We start from the raw sequence: 23,465 nt of genomic DNA on the forward strand, positions 1-23,465 counted from the left end.
CTCTACCTCTCTCTATTTCTTTCTCTCTATCTCTAATCTCTATCTTCTCTCTATATCTCTCTCTCTCTCTCTCTCTCTCTCTGTCTCTCTCTCTCTTTCTCTCTCTCTCTGTCTCTCTATCTCTCTCTACTTTTTATAAAGGTTGTCGCATATTATTCTATTTAAAACATCGTTTATTGTGCAAACTTTGTCATAAACAAATGCTTTACTATATATAAACACATTATTTTGATTTACATTATGTAAGACGATTGTCTTTTTGTCAATGCAATTAAGAGCTTTAAGAACAAATCAAGCGTTTGTTGTCATTTCTGCATTACTATCACCAAATAAGGTTCGTAAAGATTCATGTCAGCAAATGAATGTTCGCGAAAAGATTCGCTATGTAAAGCTGTTTATGATATAACTTGTAAATAAAGCATATTACTTGAGACAGTGATGATTAAATATTTATCATATTTTCCGAAGTCGTCGATAAAATATTAATTACTTAATAGTACATTAAAGAATATATGCCTAATTGCCCTTCGAAATACCGAAAAGACATGAGCTTAAAACCTTATACTTAAATAATATTTTATTGAAACCATTGTGATCGTTGGTTTCCTGTCATTCACAAAAGTATATCTTTATGTTATGTGCTAATTTGATCCCGTGTTTACAAATATTTGTTTAGCAAATTTAAATGTAAAAGTTTCATAGCATGACAAAATTCATAGATTACGATGTGCTATAGGCATAATGCGCTCTGAACATAATTAACTGTCTGTATTGTCAGAAAAGTTCATGTTGTATTTTACATATACAGATTTAAATTATAATTTAATCAATATGTTACATCTAGTTTTCATGTGTATTTTATGTCAGAAGTTGGAGGCATGTGATATCATACTTATCACTGGCACTATTAAACGTGAACTGTTTAACCTATTGAAATTCACAGATACATATTTATATACTGATTATAACTTTTTCCGGGTGTATTTACTCTTAGAAACTAGAGGGCTGAGTTTGTTTACCGCTGACACTATTAATTTTGTGCAAGTGCTTCGTCAACTATTGTTCAAGAGAAATTTTGTATTGGTAACTTTATAAAAGTGTTAACTTTAAGAGGACATATGTATGATATATTTTTATAAAGAGGCACATAATAAAATAAAACATTTCCCTTTTAAAATGCAACATGTAATACAAGTAATCTGTTTTGAGGCTTGTATTCATATTCAACGTATTAATCAGTTGTTTAGAAATGTTACAGACATTCAGGGTAGAAATATAACAATGTAAATCTAACTATTTCTTTAAGTGTTGAAATAAAATATTCTTAAAGTGTTGAACTTTAACAAATGAAGTTGACGTTTTATTTATTTATTTTCTACATCCACAGGAATACCATATGCATCATTCCCCAAATGGAAAAAATAATACAATTAATAATGTATTAAATTGTATGTTTTCTTATAGCCTAAGATTAAATAAAGTGTGATTTTATTTTTCGTTACATTTGAAAGTTTGTTTTTGTTATAATTAAATGCAGTCAACTATATGATTTCATTTTCAGTGAAAGTTCTTGTTTGTGAGAGGTGTCTTCCAATGTGAATTGGAAACGTCGCAGTCATTTTAAAATTATATTGCCTGTTTCGAAGTTTACTTTGTAAAGGAACTTTGCAAATTTAAATAGTATTAATTATTTTCTCGTTTCTTATAGTTTTCCAAGGTTCTCGATGATGTGTTGACGTTGTATTATATTCAATCACAATAATCAATTCAAACTTCTTCACTGGATACGTTTATTCTCTTTCCACTCTGCTATATTTCTTTGTCCGTTTTTTAATTATTTTTAGAAAATTCTAAATCAGTTTTTTTAATTATTATAAAAATCAAATACATGCATAAAAGGGGATCTATTAACGTTAAAATATAAATCAAATGCGCATTCATATTAAAATGATATGAGTGAATGACACCTACGTCTTGAATAGGAGAATGGTTGATAATGTGCGATATACAATTTCAGTGCCAACTGAGGAGCAGATTCAAGGAATGCCTCCGTCATACTGAACATGCAACAATCCCGATGTAAACGGAGGACTTCTAGATGGATTTCTGTTGTGCTTGTTGAAGCCAGTTCTGGTTTTATCCCGAATATGATGTATTGGAAAGTCCTGTAGAAGAAAACACAATATGTCACTACTTTTGAAGATTTTAGTTATTTGTCATGCTTAATAATAAAAAAAAAACATGTAGGTTGTTTTCCAAATATTGTGTAAAGTGTACATGTATGTGTTTTGTTGAAACCCTGTGTGACTGTCTGAAATTACTAACGTATTTGTATCGATGAAATGAACAGTTCCTTCTAAACATAGTTAAATTGTTTTTCAACATTGATTAACATGTTAATTATATGTATATTATTTTAGTTCTCATTCTCGGTATTAACTTTGTTATGGTGACATATAGTCCGTTGTCAGGGCTTTGTCTTAGATAGTTACTAAAGTCAGCGTGTTTAGTATGCCAAATTATAGACACGCCACATCAACGATATGTAATGAATCCGTTTTAAATTTTCTGTTTATTTCTGTTTAAATATCTTCCTTATTGTAAAACAAGTATATTAACATATGTTAATAACTACTTGTGTTCAATTTAATTAGCAGATACTTGTCTTTGAGAACTCTTGTCAATGCTGACATTTATAACACATTTATCTATTATATATAGTAAACGCGAGCGGAGCATACAGATGTAAGTTTAACGTCATCGATGTCTAAAGCCCAGCAACGTTATCCGAGAAAGAACCAGTACACGAGACACGAGCCCAAAGCACACGGATTTTCTCTTCGTAGACAACAGATTGCCGTTGGTCTATTTTATCATTGATATTTATTTGTATCTGAGTTAATAATTGTTATTTAGTGTTAACGTCAATATACAGTTCACTCTCATCATCTAAAAAGAAGCTCTTTAAAGCATAAAGTACAACCCGACAAAGTTTCTGGACAAGTGGCTTGACGCCACCATGAATCAAGAAGAATATGGGATTAAGGAGCATGGCTTAAAGAACATAAAACAGTCATCGCCACTAGGCCAGTTAAACATATAAATGTCTCTGAATGGCCTTTACCCGACAAATATCTAGATTCTTATGCTATATGAGGGCTTAACAACTACAATCGAGTCCCATGAGCCGGTAATCATCCCGCACCTCCAATGTTGGCTAAACCTCCTCCAAGTTATCGAGGCATGGGCATTAATACCACATATGGAAAACTCTAGCTACTTCTGTCGTCATCGGTATAGGAGTTTAAGCTGGTAAAACTGAAGTCATCATGACACTAAAACAATTTCGCTATCAGTATATCAATTCACTCGGGATAAAGCTGATGAAAAAGATGACGTCGTAAATAAGCAAAGCAGTAGAGATGTCGCAGATCAGATTAGTGTATCAAGATATAATTGCCATCACAACTAGAGTCAGACGAAGGGCAAAGGCTCAAAGCAAGAGATAGTTGGAATAGTGCTTTCGTCCAAAGGCAAAAACGGAAAGAAGTAGAATTGGGCGTCGCAGATGGTCTAGCTTGTTAGTCAAGCAGCAACACACGATGAAATGTACAGACAATATAACTCACAGTCCCGTGAGAAGAACGATGTATCGCGACCCACGAAAGTATGCAAAGCTGATTGAATAAGGTTTGGAAGGTCAGGACGCGTTTGAGTACCTGGGTCCGGTTTAATGAGAGCGACCATGGTCGGGCGACTATGGTTGTACCAGCGAATAATCGTCGTGCGACGATAGCCGTGTTTAATGGAGAGCGACGGTCGTCAATCGACCGCGCGTTGTTCGACATAATGTCGAGCGACCGCAGTCTACCCCTCACACCACGACTGCTCGTCGCTTGACGCTTTGTCGGCATTGAAAACCCGTGCAAAATAAACGCGGATAGTTTCGAGTTTAATAATGGCGGCCTCCATGCGACTTGTTCATCGAATGCGAAGACATTTTCGAAGAGAACGAGTTTTTAGAGATAGGTCGAATCCATTAGACATGTACAATGATGTTGAACTTTTCCGTCGATTTCGCTTACCAAGGAGAGAGCTGTTGGAGCTCATAGACACCTTTGCTGTAGATCAAGAATACGTTTCCGAAATTTATACAATATTATATCATCAATATGCGTATTTCCCATCCAATACACGGATGTCTCGAGCAAGGGAAAGTAATACATATCAGTAGATTAGAAGAAATGCACTTAATTGATTTACCTTCATAACAATGGGATAAATATGTTTTATGATGCTAAACGTCGCGTCATTTATTTTTCTCCCGGCTTATAAAGAGTAGTATTAATACAAGAGAGGAGTGCAAACTGTTCACTGAAAGTTAAAGGTTAGTCCCACAGGAAGGCAATGCGCAAATAATCCCGGGTTTATGTGCACCAATATCATTCAATAAACTGCTCATTAAGGGCAACTTTCTTTGGAACTTATCTTGGCCTATAATTCGCAAATTGTACACGTACGTTGAGATGAATTCAGTTGAAGGCACTGATTTTACATTCAACGTGTCCCGTTGACGCATTACTCTACATATGGTCCGTGCTCTGTAAAAAGGGGGTTTAATCCATGTGCGTAAAGTAGCGTCCACTATTAGCCTGTGTAGTCCGCACAGGCTAATCAGGGACGACTATGTGTGCCTAAAATAGACTTTTGTTAAGGAGGCACTTTCTTTAAACGAACAATATCATAAAATCGGAAAATATCGTCCCTAATTAGCCTGTGCGGACTGCCTAGGCTAATATGGGACGACACTTTACGCACATGCAATTAACCCACTTTTGACAGAGTACGGCTCATATATATGCTGAACTATATGGAATGACAACATACATGTATATTGATAGCATTCTTTTAAAATTGTAAAAATACACCATGGTATAAGAAACGGCAATACTTATACCATACGCACAAATGATTTATACATGCAGTAAAGTGTAAAGTAAAATGGTGTCGATACTTAGTTACATGTGCACAACTTTAATGTTACTCCAACAATAGCTTCATCACTTCGTGTTTATATATAAGAAACAGTACCAATTTAATTTTGTAATAACAATATTGATTGAGTCATATAACCTACATCAATATTAATAATGAATAATGGCTTTTAGAAGAAAGAATTTGTGGTTACAACGAATGAAGGGAAAAACAGAAACAAATATCAACAAATAAAGGATAAGTATTTTCCCTCATGAAACATTACGTCATTTTTGTAGGTTGAGAAATAAAATGATATATTGATAAAGACATCAATAATAAAATTAAATCACAAAAATAATGCTAAAAAACACTCGGATTACTAGATCAGTTTCGAGCCATCAATAACCAGACTAATATCTTAAATACTGACAACATAAGTGTAAGTAAACTTTTTTTTAATACTGACAGATGCTTCAAATATTCATTTGATTAATCTCCTAGTACCGACAGTACGAATTCATGACGTTTTTCTTCAGATCAGATGTGAAATATATCCTGTATAAAAATACCGTTTACTTTAGACAAAACAGCATGGTATCAATAAAGCAAATCTCAGATATGTTGACAGTATTATAAAATATGCAGGAACGAACTCCCCGAAATACAATTTTCTCAGCACCATGTACCTAGATTTATTTAGAAGAGTCCCATACATATTATTCGAGTATGTGTATCAAGTTGAAGTGAAATTTACAATGAAATATGAATAATTAACAAAACGATCATTGCCCAGATAAAGTGTCATAAGTTCAATCCTATAAAATAGAAATATCAACCTTATTTAGATAGATTCTCATTAATATGAATTTTGCAGACGATAATGCAATGTATCAAACCTTTAAGCGCAATAATTATTGGGCAGATTAAGAAGCCAGATATAAAAGAACATTTTAACAAAAATGTCTCAGCAGTATGTCCATAATCATTAGTGAATTGCAGAGCTGATTGCAAACCCGTTATTTGGTTTTAAAGACTTCCGTAGACATCCAGACTCCACAATGCAGTTTTTGCACGCGTTTTCCTCGATCTACGAGCATTATTCAGTCGATCCTTCCTTCCGTCCGATTTGTTGAGCGCACTAATTCATATTGGTATATGGTGAATATTCATATAAATGTACGGTCTTTAGAACCAACATCTTGAAACTGCGTTGGCAAGTATGTTTTAGGTTCTGCAATTTTGACACGCGAAAGGACATTGTCCAGAGACACGTGAACCATAGTGGTAGATTTTATTTCATTGCGTCAGATTTTGTATTTGAACTTTTAACACTTAATGAATATTATTACAAACACACCTTTGACGAAGAATCCGCAAGCAAATTCTGTTTAAACAAATAATATCATATTATTTTAACAAATTTAAGATTTACTTTTCGTGATATGAGTTTTCGCACAATAAATAAAAAAATGTTGATGGCGGAAGTGATAATTTTCTAAAAATAGCGACTACAACGACCGCAGTCGACTGACCACACAGTCATGCGACCACAGTCGCGGCAAATTTCTCCGTGAACGCGACAATTTGTCAGTTGGCGGCCGACAACCGTCGGTCGACCGCACAGTCGCGCGACTACAGTCGTGTTTTGTAGTTTTTTATTAAACCGGACCCTGGTGGTTAGCTGTAGAAGTATGGTTCAGCTATCCGAGCAGTGAACAATTCGTCAAGATAGATATGGCTCCACATGAACCACACGAGCTAGAGCTAGCTGCCAAAACTGATCCTGACAGAGTGCTTCACAAGCCTAGGATGTTCGGGGTTTTAAGAACAAAATACTCGATGATGGATGGCACTCATCTAATTATGTGTTATTTTTAGTACGGACACTGTATTGTTTACTTGATAAACATGTGTGTGCCTCTTCATAACTGCCGCTCTTTACTGCTGCATTTTGACAGAGAATAAGTCCACTAACGCTTTTGTTTTTATAATAACAGGTATTGTAATATTTCATCTTTTTATATCGCATAATTATTGTCGTTCCTCATTATTTCAAAGAAACTTTATCACATAACCTTGAATAATTCGAATTGTATTTATAAAAAAGAATAGCAAAAGCGGATGAAATATTATTGTTTATTTGCGATACTTGTAATGTAAATGTAATCGCTGTCGTTGCAACCAATGAAAATATGTGTCGTGTTCTGACAAAACTGGGCATAATGCATGTGCGTCAAGTGTCGTCCCAGATTAGCCTGTGCAGTCCGCACAGGCTAATCAGGGACGACACTTTCCGCCTAAACTTGATTTTCGGTAAGGAGGGACTTCCTTGAAACTAAAAATACCATTAAAGCGGAAAGTGTCGTCCTTGATTAGCCTGTGCGGACTGCACAGGCTAATCTGGGATGACACTTTACGCACATGCATTATGCCCAGTTTTCTCAGAACGCGGCTCAAATAGTCATAAGAACTATCTACTTACCGACAAACAACACCTAGTGTTCCCAAAGATATTACACTGAGCATCACTCTCATCTACCAACGGAACCCAGATTGATCGCACCATGATGTATCTATGTAGTACCAGGAGACATCCATACACATGATAATGAAAGCTGGTATGCACAGGAATGCAACTGTTAGGTAAAAAAACTCCTCTTCTCCTGAAATTATTATATAAACCTCGATTTATCTAAGGAACTTGTACTCTTAATACGAGTCTTTATAACTGATTACATACATATACATGCAAAAGGCGTGCTACAAGTCGATCTCCAACATCGGTCTACGATGGACAGTAACAATTTCATAAATTGACAAATTTAAATGAAACTTTGGTGTACGAAGTCATGTTTAATAAGGAACAACAAATATACAACATCATGCAAACTCAAATATAATGACAACATAAACACATTATAACCTATTTTCGAAACATAGTTGTAATTTGCGAAAAACAAATGTGGGAATTTTTCAAACCGTATATAGGAAGGCAATTTTTATCCTACAGCTAAATTATTTTATAGAACAAATACGACTCATAAAGAAAAGAAGGATTTCTTTATTGCTATTTTTAGATCCGGTTTATAGCATAGGGACTACTTTTTTGGCCTTTCACCACTGGTTAAAGGTCAAATGCAGTTAAGACTAGTAGACGATTTTACTTGTTAAATGTATCATATTTAATTATCATTGTATTGACCAAATAAAAAAAAGAAAAATGTAAAAAAAATAATATTTTATTAAATTGTTATCAATGACAATAATCATAAGACTAAAATAAATAAATAAATCAATCACTATTACACACTATTACACACAGAAGTACTGTCGTCTGCTTCAAAAAAAGTATTGAGCAAATGAAAATTCTAAACAGAAAAATAACATGTCAGATAATATTAATAATATAACATTTAACATTTTATGGGATGATATTATGAAAAATGACATGGAAGATGACTCACTTAAAACTACAAACAAAACAGCGAAAATGAAAATTGAAGAAAACGGAACGATAAAATCACAAAGTGCAGATCAAATTGTTCAAAAGGTATCATTTGAAGATTTCATTAAATTGTATGGATTTGATGCAAGGGCTCTGGACCATAAATTTGAAAATGTAACTTCTAATGAAGTAGCCAGCATTCCGATTCCTGAACTAAATAACGAATTTAAGGACATTTGCACGGTTAAAAAACGTATTTTAGAACAAGAAAACAAAGCAACATTTCAAAAACCAAAAAATGATGTTGAAAAATTTAGACGATTCCTAAAATTAAAAGGCGAGAGCAGAGAACTGCATGTACTTAATGTTGACATTTTAGATGAATATGTGGCAAATTTCATTCTTTCATGCAATACTAAGTCGGGAAAAGATTACGAACCCTCTAGTATTCGAAACATCATGTCAAGCATAGATAGGGAACTAAAACACCACAAATATCCATATCTGATCATGTCGAACACTGGCCCCGAGTTCAGTCTATCGAGGGATGCCTTCGCTGCTAAGTCCAAGAGTCTTAAGAGACAAGGCAAAGGTAACAAACCAAAAGCTGCTTCTCCGTTGACTGACGACGAGATTGAGGCTTTATACCAGAAACAGATTCTTGGTTGTCAGACTCCCAGTTCCTTGCTGAATACCATGTGGTATAACAACTGTGTCCACTTTGGACTTCGGGGAACCACGGAGCAGTATAATCTATGGTTTGAGTGATTTATAATCGTTAAGCCATTTCCTTTGAGTTTTCTATATGTCCTGAAATAAAAAAAAACATTAAAGTAACATTGAGAGATTATTCTAAACAAATAGTAAAAAATAAAACACCAAATAAGTCTGCAAAGTACTATTTTTTATTGAACACGGTAGAGCACAAAGTTTTGAAATTTATTATTTTAACAAGAATTTTCCAAATGATAATTTTCCCCATAGGTGCAAACAGGCACCATCTGCCATTTCAGTGACACATTGTACTTTTTGGCACCAATGAGGCGATATTCAACTAATATTTGTTTTTATTTCTTAAAAAACTAAATTGTCTCACTTTTCAAGGTTTCTAATGTTCATTATTTTTAGCTGGGAAGACGTTACTCTCAGAACGGCAGCAGATGGCACGGAGTTCCTTGAACTGGATGAGCGCCAGACCAAAACAAGGACAGGGGGTGACATTTCAAACATCAGGAAAGTGCCACCTAGGATGTATGCGACACAAGACGACAGATGCCCCATCGCAGCCTACAAGTTGTTTGCCTCCAAGCGACCCAGTGGATATTGTCAACCAGGAAGTCCATTCTACATTGCGCCTAGGACTCGGGCTTTGACAGGACCAGATGACCAGTGGTTTATTATGCAGAGGGTCGGCCTCAATCAACTTGGACACATGGTTCAAAGGATGGCTGAGCAGTGCGGGCTGGACCGTCAGCGCCTGACTAACCAATCTGTTCGCAAGCGAATGGTCCAAATGCTTAGGGACGAAAACGTCGCACCAACTGACATTATGCATTTCACTGGTCACAAAAACATCCAATCTGTATTGAATTACAGTGCGATTTCTGAATCCACACAGAAGGCCGGATCACATATCCTGTCTGGGAAACGACGGTATCCAGTCATTACAACTGTAACGTCCCCACCATCACCATCAAGGCTTGAAAATCACGATGATCGCGATGCAGCACCATCTCTCACGTCTAGCGCTTTCAAACCAACACCCGAACCTCGACCCGTCAATATTCCAAACATTGATGTTCATTCTTTCCCCACGCACTCGGAACAGCATCACGTGTCCGTCTCATCTTCGATGAATCTCCTTCAGACACACTCTCAGTTTAATGGGGCAGTTTTCAATGTTACCAATTTCAACTTCTACAGCAATTAAATCCAACGCTCTGTGTAATTCGCGTGATATTTGTTTAATTTTTCGTTCCAGTTCCATTCGTTGTGTAGTAACACTGCCACATGTGCTGTACATGATTCATTTATGATTGCAAATGGCGACCTTCACCTTTTATGACGGAAAATTATTTGTTAATTCTCAGTTAATACTTAATATTTAAAAATAAAAATGTGTATTGCAATAAATTGAATAAATTTGAGAGGTATATGATGTTTAATCCCTTTTTTTCAGCAATCGTACGTTTAACTTTCGAACTATTTCGCGTTTCTGCGCAAGAAGATCGACATGTTTGTAAATTAATACGCGAGTAAAAATAGGTTAAAAACTTAAAGGTACAGCCCCGATTTTTGTTTCATTATCGTTTCATATACATTCGTAACATTTTTAAAATTATTTTGTAGGATAAATAGAATACTATGTTTGTGTGTTTGTGTACTTAAATTTATCCCACTTGTCTCAGAAAGGCTTACAAGGCTCGGCAAGCCTCGCCATGTAAACCTTTCTTCACTCGTGGGATAAATTTAAGTACACAATCACACTAACATAGTATTCTCTATATATATACTGGCGTCAGGCGTTTTCAGATCTTATCTCGCGTAATTAAATGTATTCATTTTTATAAAGCATAACAATCTAATTAAATTTAACTTCTTGTTTGTAGTTATCTAGCTTTCATTCATATTAAGGCCAAAGGCACATGTGTTTCCACTCACGATAACCGACTTACGTAATTTAAAACCAGTGTATAAAAATCCAATATCTTGTATAAATATCAAGCTAGGTTTAATAGGTACATTCTGATTTGTTGACAAAGAAACGAAAACGAGCACAATCAAATGGCTTAGCATGTTAGAAATAAGTGAAAAAGTTCTGAATCGACTAAATCTTTTTTGCATGCACTTCGTTTTTCAAAGCAACAACTGCTGACTTAAAATGTATTAGTAAAGACTAAAACACAAGAGGGCAATATGTAAATATTACAACTCTGGGTATGATCGCTAAAAACAAGTAATACAATTTTTTGTCCAGAGAACAGCTAAATCACGTTGCCTGTTTTGACTAAGGGTCACAGTTTTAACATGCTTTATGAAACCCCCTAAATGATGTTACAAACCAAGCCCGACACCACTGGACATGTCTTTCAGTGAAGACCTTTTTATTTTGCAAAGCAAGGTATATTGTGATCCTGGGTAATGCCCGATTCTCACTACAGATAATTTGACAAACGTTGTATACATATACTATTCGATGCCATTTAAATCAAAGTTCTTGAATTTTTAAGTTTAGTTTATAACACTACAGTAATACCTATCGTGTATTATTTGTCAGCTTTGTTTCAACGTTCTCATATAGCTGACTACAATTATCGAACAATTTGGAAAGAATGTCACCCGGGATTAATATGCCGTTTGGTGAAAGGCTTCCTTGCAATTAAAACTATGATCAGTAGCCGGTTTCTTTTGAGGAAGATTGTTAATGAAGGTCGAAATGCGACGACGGTCAAACAAGCAACGCAAAATTGACAACAATATTATTAGTGTTCAAATGCTTATTTGGATTTGAATGCAAATACATTTAAGTCAGTAGCCGGTTAAGGCATTGCACAAGTATATCCTTTGTATTATTGTTACATGACTTAATAGTATCAAATACCCAATATTTAATACAGATGAATTGAAATGGCGAAATAATGTGTCCGAAACTTTCAAAGCAAGCAAAGACCATGTCATTTTATTGAAATATATTGCAATGGCGACATAATATGTTTGAAACTTTCAAATCAAGCAAAGACATTGTCATTGTATTGAAAAATAGTACCGACTGACGCTAGAACTAATCCATTAACAATTTACTTAATTTATGATTATGTGAACACATTTTAAAACATTAAATAGGTTTTAATAAAATTGATTTCATAAACAACATATACTTTATTTCGTAAACACTGCTGAGCGAGTCATAATTATATCGTGCAATATTATGCATTTGTATAAATATACAATATAGAAATTCACTTTCTCACCGCACTGTATGTTTAAAATGAGCATATGTTAATAAGAATTATATTTTTGCTGCACCGACTTTGAAAGCGTGACAAACTGCGTTGTTCATAACATTAAAATAAAGTGTTTACCTTCGTTTTTGTATTTTATTGCTAGCATATTATCCGTATAAATGTCAGCTCCATATAAAATCAAACCACATAAAGGCAGACCAATTTTCTTCAAATATTCCGATGTCGAATTCATATCTTCTTCTACCTGAAGCGAGTAACTCACATTTACAGGTAGTCTTTCACACATTACAACTATAACCATGCTTATATGTGAACTTCAATCTGAAACAATGTCGTCCCGACCAGATCAGTGAGTCTCATGCTTTTCGAACATTATCTCAATATTATGATACTTGAATAGGATTTGTTGTATGTATAGTTTAATGATTGATAATAAAACAAGATGATATAGACATTTATTGACGTTGTAAACACATTAATTCAGTAAAAAATCTTTTATTGTCATTGAGGCGTTTTATACGTTTACTGTATGATATTATGTCAAGAGCGTGCTTTTGTATAAAGTGTTTTAAGTATTGTGTTGAATTCTTTTTAAGGATGTTTAATATCTTCTTTTTAATATGTGTATCCTTACCTTTTCGCGTGTTTTATAACTAGGACAAACACTGAATATCTATGAAAACAGTATTTCTTGATAAACTTTATCTTGTTTCTACCAGACCGGAAGCCGGAATTAACTTATAATAATATCTCATTTTGATATCGTCGTTATTAAGTGAGTTCAACATCTAATCCATCAGTTACATATTTAAGCATACGCACAATTGAACTACTACATGGAAACTATGCAATTTCAATAATAAGGTAAGCTATATGAATGGAACATTTTTAACTATTTCGGGTCGAATTGCTTACGATTACAAATGAGTTTCTACACGCTATTCATACGTGTAAGCAATTTATATTATTGTATATAAATATGATACCATTTGTGTACATTATTACATTACTGCAACATCGAACTGTCTCAGTTGGAGCATGGTTACGGCAAATCCATTTGTACAAATGAGGTTACCCTTGCAATTGAAACTTTTACTTAAAATTTGTGTAGTGAAACTAACACAAGTTTCCATTTCTCCAACAAAAGCTAATCGGACAAAATTACTATGCTCAAACTTGTATTTCACTCCTGCGTTTATTTTATTTTTTTTAGAAATTATTTTAAGAATTTCTTACGTCTAGGGATTGCTATTTTTCTGTTTTTCTACGGGGATATAACCACACGTATGTGGTTATATTTTCTTTATTTCACTTGTTACACCTCATTTGATATCAATTATATATATCAGTTGTAGTTATATACGTAAAATGTAATGATCCAGATCATGAATATTGTATAATAAAAGTAAAACCACGTTTCTGGAATTTTAAATATATATTGATATAGCCAACCCGTATAACAAATAATTAGTTTTTAATCAATATTTCATAAGACTGACTTTTTAATTCTAATTAAATGGTTATCAACAAAATAGGGGGGGGGATTGAGGTTTGGTAATTCTGAATTTCTGAGATTTTTTAATTATATAATAGTTTTTTCTTAACCTTTTTTGGGTGCAGAAAACCCTCGCAATAAGAAATCTGCAAATAACCAACAAGAAAATAAAAATGTCGTATAAGAGTTCAAACACTTAACTGTTAAACATGTATTATTGCAATATTTTTACTAAATAAGTGAGCGCTCACTAAAGTTCAATGTACTCATATACTTGAACGACATCCTAACGTACCATTGAAGTTGGCAAGCTAAACATCAACGTTGAGTAGTTATAAATGTTACTTCTAACGTGTCACAGATTTGACCTGGTGACCTTTTATTCAGACATAAATAACCCGGATTCTAACGTAGACTATATATTGTCAATACAAACATTAACAGTTAGTAATCTTTGTGAACAAGCTTCATCAAGGATGATTAAACAGTCTGTCATTTAAATAGGTAACGAGATTACAATGCAGTTACAATATCTTTTCCAAGAGTGCAATAGTAAAGTAGTTTTTAGCCCCACTTTTAAACATAGATTAGATATATTAAAGATAATCATTATGCAGACGTTTCATTCAGATTTAGTCATCAATGTTCCCTATAGAAAGGTAGCAAGGACTACAAAAAGACATTGCGACATTGTATTTGAAAAGACTGGAGTGCTGACCATATTCCATTAACAGTTAGTAATCTTTGACGTAATTTAAAATGTTATAACTTTTGTCTAGGATTCGACCTTAAAACCTTGTTTTTTTTTAATTCAGCTAAACTCAAATTTGATATTAATAGTGTAAAGATAAAAAATATGACCAAGTTTGCTCAAGCTTTAGTCCTGAATGTTTGTTCTAGAATGGTAGCAAAGTTCTGGGATTTGACAATGTTTCTGAACATCCGTGACACACATTTAAACTTAGCCGTGGTATTGTCGAGGTAAACATTATGAACATCGTTTATCAAAATTTAATCATAGATGCGGCTCCCGGGACTGGTAACAAGGTTGTTTTAAGTTTTGACATATTGACATTGTTTGAATACACTTGATCCATATTTTAAGTTTGCCTTCATGTTGTCAAATTAATAATTCTCAAAACATTATTAAGATTGAGTCATACGTATGACTGTTAAAGCGGTTAACATGCTTTTGAAGATTTGTATAGGAGTTAAATATTCCAATATGCAACGTATGTCTATTGTGCAGGAATTGTCCTGCTCTTGTTGATGACAAAAATGATCAAAATTATGATGAATGTGTGTTTGTATGCACGTTCTGGTTTTAAACCGTATTTCCGGTTTATCTGGTGTATAATATAAAAGCGCAATACATAAACTGTGCCGTATAAATTTGAGCTTTTAAAGGGGCCTTTTCACAGATTTTGGCATTTTTTTAACTTATTCATTAAATGCTATATATTTATAAATGTAAACATTGGATCATAAAAGCTCCAGTAAAAAATCAAGAAAAAAATTAAAAAAAGGAAAAGAACATTGCCCGGAGCAGGTTTCGAACCAGTGACCCCTGGAGTCCTGCCAGAGTCCAGAAGTAAAAACGCTTTAGCCTACTGAGCTATTCCACCGAGTACACATTCGTGTCGTATTTTATACCTTATATAAGCAATCTTCGTAGTTTCACAAAATTTAACGACAAAAACAGAACTCTCCAAATTATTCAATCGTTTCGCGTTGCAACGCTTTATATTTTTTAGGTTTTAAAATCGTCAAAAGATACATATAATGGCTATATTAGAGCATGGTTAATGTTCAGTATTACTGTTTCCTCACACATATCATAACTAAAACGAAAACTTACGGATCTGAAACAACTTTTTTCAATTTTGTCAATTTACCAAAGCGTGAAAAGATCCCTTTAATATAAAATATTAAAATCTTTCAACAATAAACTCTGATTCCGGATATATAATACACAATCTGATACTGAGCTATTTTAACTTCATAAACACTTTGTACACAGTGTGTATATGGAAAATCTTCATTCATATAATTATTACATCAAATAAACAAGTTTTTAAAAATGAGAACGTTAACATATTTTAATGAAACTCTTCTTATAAAGTACACTTGCTTTTAAGGTAAAGGTTTCTTGAGTATTTTGAAACCAAATATTCATCTACCAAGACTTCTTTTGAATAAGATTTTACATAAATCCAAAATATATTTCCTCTTAGATTGTAAGTAATGAATTCCAATTTCTTATGCGAACGAACACATACGACTCCTTCCAAATAACCCGAAAATTAACGAGTTAATGGTGCGTCAGATTTGCTCAATACATTTGATTCAGATTCGAAATTCATAAAGGTATTCACAAGATAACATTCATCCAGATTAAATCATAAATGTGGTATCTAGCGTCTAGACAAAGTTTTGCTAGGATTTGAACTACGCCGACGCCGGACATGGGGTCATGACAATAGCATTCCATTAGCACTTTTTGTCCATTTAAATAATAAATAGGCTATTGGTATACTCATATTTTTCAATATATGTCAAAGTATTTTATCCTTAGACAACTGTGCGAAAAGAAATGATATGTTTTCTTGAATAATTGTTGACTGTTTTATACTTGCGGAAAATAATACGATGATTGAATGAACTAATTTAGGAGTGTTATTCTTATTTCTGACTGATAACCCTTGGCAAATCCCTGAAGATTTTTCCCGCAATATGTCATTTGACCACAATCATTTATAGTACAAATGTGTTCTTATTTTATTGAAATGTTTCTTTTGATCTGTGCATATTTCGATAAAAGTATTTTCTTGATGCTTATAGTGTGTATCATTAGTACGTGATTTGTGTTAAGTGGCTTGCGTATATTTTGATTGAGGTCAATCATGTCATGTAACAGCTTATAACATATCGTTTATTCTTATGAGTTTATTCTTATGACGGAAATTAATAAGGGGATATTTCAATAATATGTATAGGCAATGATAAGATGAAGTTTGAGAATTTAATAATACACCTTGGGAGGTATTTGCAAAACTAAGACCTGATTTAAGATTTATTTAAAGTCAGAACGCAAATATGTTTACACTCAGGTGGGGTATAATTGGAATCAATAAAATGGAAAGTCAGACCTTATTTAAGATTAAATCCAAATAAGAACACAATGAGTCCAGAGTCAGCATATAGATACGAGATTGTAAGTAACACACATGGTCAACAAACAGCACAGATGAAAAGGTCACCTATTGTCTGGGGTACAAAAGTTATAGTACTGACGAACGTAACGGGATTACTCTAAACCAATATAAATTGATTAGATTTTAGTGCATTTGGCAAGCAAGTAAATAGATTGTTCCTTCTAGAACGTTCTAATAAGTCAACCAATCCGTAATAAGCCCAGACCTTGATGACCAATGAAATTACAAGTAGATTTTATGTAAATTATCCTGGGGATAAAATGCAGTGTTTTAGTTAATAAGAAAGGTCTGCGGTTAGAGATTTGTCACGTCTTCTTGACGTGGTGGCCATGTCGGCCGCCGCGCTGTAAAATTGTACTTCATGAACATTAGAAGCGTTGTGTTAGAAATTATTAATCAGAAATAAATCTCGATGAAAACAGAAATGAACTTTGTTTGTTACTGTGTGTTCTCCACGAACAATGTGTAATTACGCGACACAGTACATTTTATGGTTGCCGTGACTTCAGGACGAACATTGAAAAACATTGGGAAACGGAGTACAAACAACACTATACGGAATCACAGGCCAACGGATCAAAAAAACAACGCGACATGGAAAACGGTCAGTTTTTTCATAAATTATGGCAAACAGGGGTTTATTTAAAATGTTATCAAGTAAGAAATACAAAGTAAAAGGCGTTATGACAACGAAATTTTTAAGAATTGTTTTAAAGAATTTTACGTAGATAGGTGTTTAAGAAATGATTAATCATGTACGGAAAAATTATGCAAGTATCAAAATCAATACAGTTTTTCATTGATCAGTATTTTTTCTAAAATATCGGTAAATTGAGAATAAAATAAATGAATAAGAAAGTATTTGAAATTTACATAATTATATGAGTTATAGAAATACTGAAATTAGATGCGCACAAATAATTGAGGGTATTTAAAGAGTTTTCTATATTTTTTGTATTATTGGAATATATAATTATGTACGGACACATTTTGGCATAAATAAGATTTATAAGATACATTTGTAATTGATGGTATTTTTTTAATTTTTGATATTTTTGCAAGTTTTCATGAAATTTGAACGTATGAGGAAATTAGAATATTTGAAGAATGTTTCATTAATTTGACATTATAGGAATACAGATATATGAGGCATATACATTTTTATAATTAAGGAATTTTGAAGGCAGTTTAATATTTTGATATTATAATGTAAATGTATTTATAAGATTTTAAGATACGAACGCGATATGTCTGTTTAAAGTGCAATACCCTAGGTAAATAAAGTAGCCCATACCTGTCACAAATTTACTGATAGCACGTACGTAAAATATCGAACTGTTATGTAATGTTTAAAGGAGTGTTTCGATAGTAATTGGTGTAATAAAGGTTGTATTTACAAAGGCGTTCTATTAAGTTGTCATGACGGTATTTAAGAGGAACTTAAGGGGATATTTATAAATGTTTGCCATGATTTTGAACAACTGATACTTGTATCACCACAACGCAGATGAAATATCGAGATTTGAAGACAACGCCGAAGAAGAGCGACTTCGTTAGACAACGCCTTCCAGAACGAATAGAAGAAACAAACAACATGATTAGGATGGAACATCACGGTGTTTACTCTCAAAGTGAATACCTGGTTCTATTGCTAAAAGAAGACCCAACGCCAGACGTTTTCGAAGGACAACAAGTGACGCAACACTGGACACAATACCTGTGACGTTAAACACTATAGGGTAGATGCAGCCGTTCAACTGTTTGACGTGCGTAGATAACGCATTTGGAATGATACTTCCGAGGCCTAAGACATCAAGGAGAACACTGCTATAGTTAATACCTCGTGAGCATTATGGCCAATAGAAGATCTTAATGTCCCGAGAGAAATGAAGACGCTGGGACCATCAACAAACGACAACGAAAACAACAACAACGATGAATACAACGGAAACGACGATCGACGACGCAAGTTAAACAGCGGAAAGCAGAGCTGAATCAACAAACGCATTACAATTTTCACGGACGAACCTACAATCGGCTTATCTTCAGGACGGCGGCAATGACATTAAATAAACATCGTATTCGCCACGTGACGACTTCAACACTACATGGACGACACCAGACGTATTGAAGGCCAACGACCAACAGATGATGTACTCCGCTACATACCGATTGACATTTATATTGTGTAACAATAACTTATGTTATCTATTTCAGCAGAGACGCTTGTAAAATAAAAATAATAATAATAATAATTTTTTAATATCATAAATATTTTTTTAATATCATAAAATATTTAAAAAAATTAAAATAAGGGAAAAGTTGTGTCATGTAACAGCTTATAACATATCGTTTATTCTTATGAGTTTATTCTTATGACGGAAATTAATAAGGGGATATTTCAATAATATGTATAGGCAATGATAAGATGAAGTTTGAGAATTTAATAATACACCTTGGGAGGTATTTGCAAAACTAAGACCTGATTTAAGATTTATTTAAAGTCAGAACGCAAATATGTTTACACTCAGGTGGGGTATAATTGGAATCAATAAAATGGAAAGTCAGACCTTATTTAAGATTAAATCCAAATAAGAACACAATGAGTCCAGAGTCAGCATATAGATACGAGATTGTAAGTAACACACATGGTCAACAAACAGCACAGATGAAAAGGTCACCTATTGTCTGGGGTACAAAAGTTATAGTACTGACGAACGTAACGGGATTACTCTAAACCAATATGAATTGATTAGATTTTAGTGCATTTGGCAAGCAAGTAAATAGATTGTTCCTTCTAGAACATTCTAATAAGTCAACCAATCCGTAATAAGCCCAGACCTTGATGACCAATGAAATTACAAGTAGATTTTATGTAAATTATCCTGGGGATAAAATGCAGTGTTTTAGTTAATAAGAAAGGTCTGCGGTTAGAGATTTGTCACGTCTTCTTGACGTGGTGGCCATGTCGGCCGCCGCGCTGTAAAATTGTACTTCATGAACATTAGAAGCGTTGTGTTAGAAATTATTAATCAGAAATAAATCTCGATGAAAACAGAAATGAACTTTGTTTGTTACTGTGTGTTCTCCACGAACAATGTGTAATTACGCGACAATCAATAGAGAAATCGTAAAATGTAGATTACTTGCTTTAGGTGAGGTTAGTTGGGACTTACTTTTAAGGTGGCGTCGTTTTCGTGCTTTTTCCTGCAAGTGAAGTGGATATTTTAACCTGGTAAGCCACTTTATATTTATATTTCTTTAAAACGGAGACGCCCGTTCGGCTCAATGATATTTGTACATCCAATATCTCGAACGTCACGTAAGGAGACAACAGATTTATGGACGGTTTTCTTTCAATAACCTTTGTATCCCAACGGCTTCGATATTGAAACAAACAGCCGAGTGAAGCACAAACACCGTACGTAGAGCCAAAAGGGTACATTCATTTAAATGAAATATATATGAAGTGCCTTATTACTCGGACTAGTACAACCATTTTTCTGGTCCGTTAACAAATATGGCCGCCATGAGTGGGACAGACTTTCTTATATCGATTTTGCTAAACCATATTGCAATGGTTATGAAACATTATTTCAAATCTTTCTTAAACTCGCTGAGTGAAATTGTAAACAACCAATATTAAGTTCCGTTGAAAACTCGGCTGCCACGGACGCGGGATAGTATTCCTAAATCGTTTTAATGCAAGGTGTTCTTCGAATCGTTATGAAAATGTATCTCATGACTTGTTTTAACAATTCTAAGCTCTATAGTTTCGGACCCGTGAAAAAAGCACCCAGAAGGTAGGACGATTTTCTCGATATGGATGTAGTGAAACATAATGAACACTGTTAAAGTCGGATGATATGCCTACTTATGATGCAATTGTCTATAAATATTTGCTCCTATGATGTCGTGGCTTGATATTTCGAACGACTTCTTCAAGGCTGTATGTATTAAAAATGCCAAAAGATGGTCAATTGGTCATCACGGTCCAGATTTTTCAGTTCTTAATTAAGCGACCTATGTCATTCGGTCATATAGACCCGAATAAATAATTGGAAGTGTTGAATTGTTTAAATAATACGTTCACTGGACAAATAAGAATTGTTGTGTGCTATGTTATCAATGCAAAAAGTAATCATGTATGTATTTTGGAGAAAATAAATTGATTGCTAGGAAATCGCCAGTGTGCCTATTTGTTAATTGGGCCTGTCATTGGAATGCGGCAGTTTATATGGAATTATATTTTTGTTCATCCACTTGAGGGGGAAGTTTTTTGTGTATTAATTATAACAGTTTTTGTCGAAGTTACTATTTTTTCCACATTTAAATAATTAAATAATTATTGCAGTGGAAATGCTACTGTGTTTATTCATGGTCTTTTTGAAGAAACGCAACTTATTATAACCTTTGCTCAAGATTTACTACAGTCGAATCAGTATAATATCAGTATAACTTATCTTATCGCCCGAAACATGTACCGAGAGCCGTTCAGGGTACGTATGCTTCATATAAGCTTTCGGCTTAATGATAACAAATTCTATCACACTGATTTGTACTATAAAAATGCGATTATTATTTAAAACGTGTTATCTAATCTGATATAATTTATTTTTAAGATCTCCCAGTAATTATTCTCACAACACAAACCTGAACAATTACCTATGTTTTTGTTTTCTCACAGTATGCCGCATTTATTATATCAAATGCACGTACAGCAATTATATTATTTAACCGCATAATAGACGGTATGACGTCAGAAGTGAGAGTAAAAACAACGCAAATCGATTTGAGTGTTAATTTTTCGCAACTCGATTTGACTGCATCATGACCGCATAACACAGATTCAAAAAGCGCTCGCGATGTGATATATACTGGCCGCTTACGGCAGTTGAAAGCTTAACTCCTGTAACAAAGACTGATTTTCGTCGTGGAGGGGGGGGGGGGGGGGGGTATAAGCTGACCACAAACGTCGTATGACCGCTCTACTAAGGTGACCTCTAAGTCAGGTTTAACTACACTTGCAAAAAAAACAGTCGATTAGTCACTTATACATAAACTTCCTATGTTACCATTCTGTCAACTTCTTAAGGATTTCATTATGTTTCGTAACTCGTGTGAAATGAAAACAGGCGATAATAATGCATATTTTAGTTAAAAATGGACAACACAATTTGTTTATCTGTAACATTCAATTTGATAAAACGTATCGGTATCGGCGTCATGATATCAAACTCGTCGTTATGAATATCACGGGGCATTTAGTGTGCATACTTGTTTTAATAAGCAGTTAAAATATAATATTATTCATGTTAACATACAGTTTTGATATGAAAGTAATTTCCGTGTTTTATATGATAAAAAAGCGAAGCGCATTCATATCAACACATGGCAAAAAGTCGCTTGTTACCTCTGAGATTGTACATAAAAACTTCATTTTCCTAACTTGTTTACCATTCAACAATTTCATGAGCATTGACGTGCACATGTCATTAAAACCTCTACATAGCATTTGTTTATTGATTGTCAAAGTTAAGTTAGCAAATAAGATCAAATTCAGCAGTTGTTGTTGCACACTTTACAATCGGTTGAAAGAATATGATCGCATTTTGCAAGTGATCGAAAACTCACCATTCAGTACAAAAAAACGAATCACGGGTCAAATCCAAAACTAAGTGTTGGTCGGTTTCGAACAATTAAACCACATTTATTTTACGCCCTTGAACTAGGCCTGAAATTCGAGAACAATACTGTGGAAAATCTTTATTTGTACGATGAGCTAACCTCTATCTACAGACTGTATTTAATTGTTTCTTACAAAAATTGTAAGTTATAGTTTTCTGTATTTGAAAATAAATACTCGAAGGAGTATGAGCAAATTTGTTGGCTTTGAGAGACTGTTGATTTTTATTTTTATTTGTATTCTTCTTTCATGATCTTGTCTAAAATTAAAGTCACTTTCAATAATGAAAATTGCTGAAATACCAGGTAAACGAAAACAATTACTATCCCTATTGCTAGGAAACTATGATAAAAGCGAACATGTCGTCAATCTCTAAACGAAGCTTTATATTTCTTCACATAATTTTATAAGAAAGCATTTCTCATATAAATAGTGGTAAATATAATTAATCCAAACTTACTTGTTATGTATCTGTGACCCGAATATAACTGTTAGCGCATTCAACAAGCGTACTGCTTTACACTACAAAATTACGATCGTAATCAGTTAATCGAGATTTTATTTGCAGGTTTTTATATATTATCATTTATTCAAGGTCATCGTATTTTGAGCGGGTGGATTGTGAGAAGAGAGATTATTTGAATTTCAGCTTGACAGAAAAGGCGATGGAATACTACGCCTT

The 23,465-nt window shown here is 33.8% G+C and overlaps 1 long non-coding RNA gene across 1 annotated transcript; it reads right to left on the reverse strand.

The window, feature by feature from the left end:
* Window positions 1-1,773: 1,773 nt before the first annotated feature.
* On the reverse strand, window positions 1,774-23,307 carry LOC127846394 (uncharacterized). The gene is made up of 3 exons (XR_008033493.1): window positions 23,244-23,307; window positions 7,460-7,640; window positions 1,774-2,165 (listed from the first exon to the last, which is right to left on the reverse strand). It is a non-coding gene; the product is annotated as an uncharacterized LOC127846394 (long non-coding RNA).
* Between the last annotated feature and the right edge of the window lie 158 nt (window positions 23,308-23,465).

The sequence above is a fragment of the Dreissena polymorpha genome, chromosome 9 (assembly GCF_020536995.1).
Source record: "Dreissena polymorpha isolate Duluth1 chromosome 9, UMN_Dpol_1.0, whole genome shotgun sequence".
Lineage (NCBI taxonomy): Eukaryota > Metazoa > Mollusca > Bivalvia > Myida > Dreissenidae > Dreissena > Dreissena polymorpha.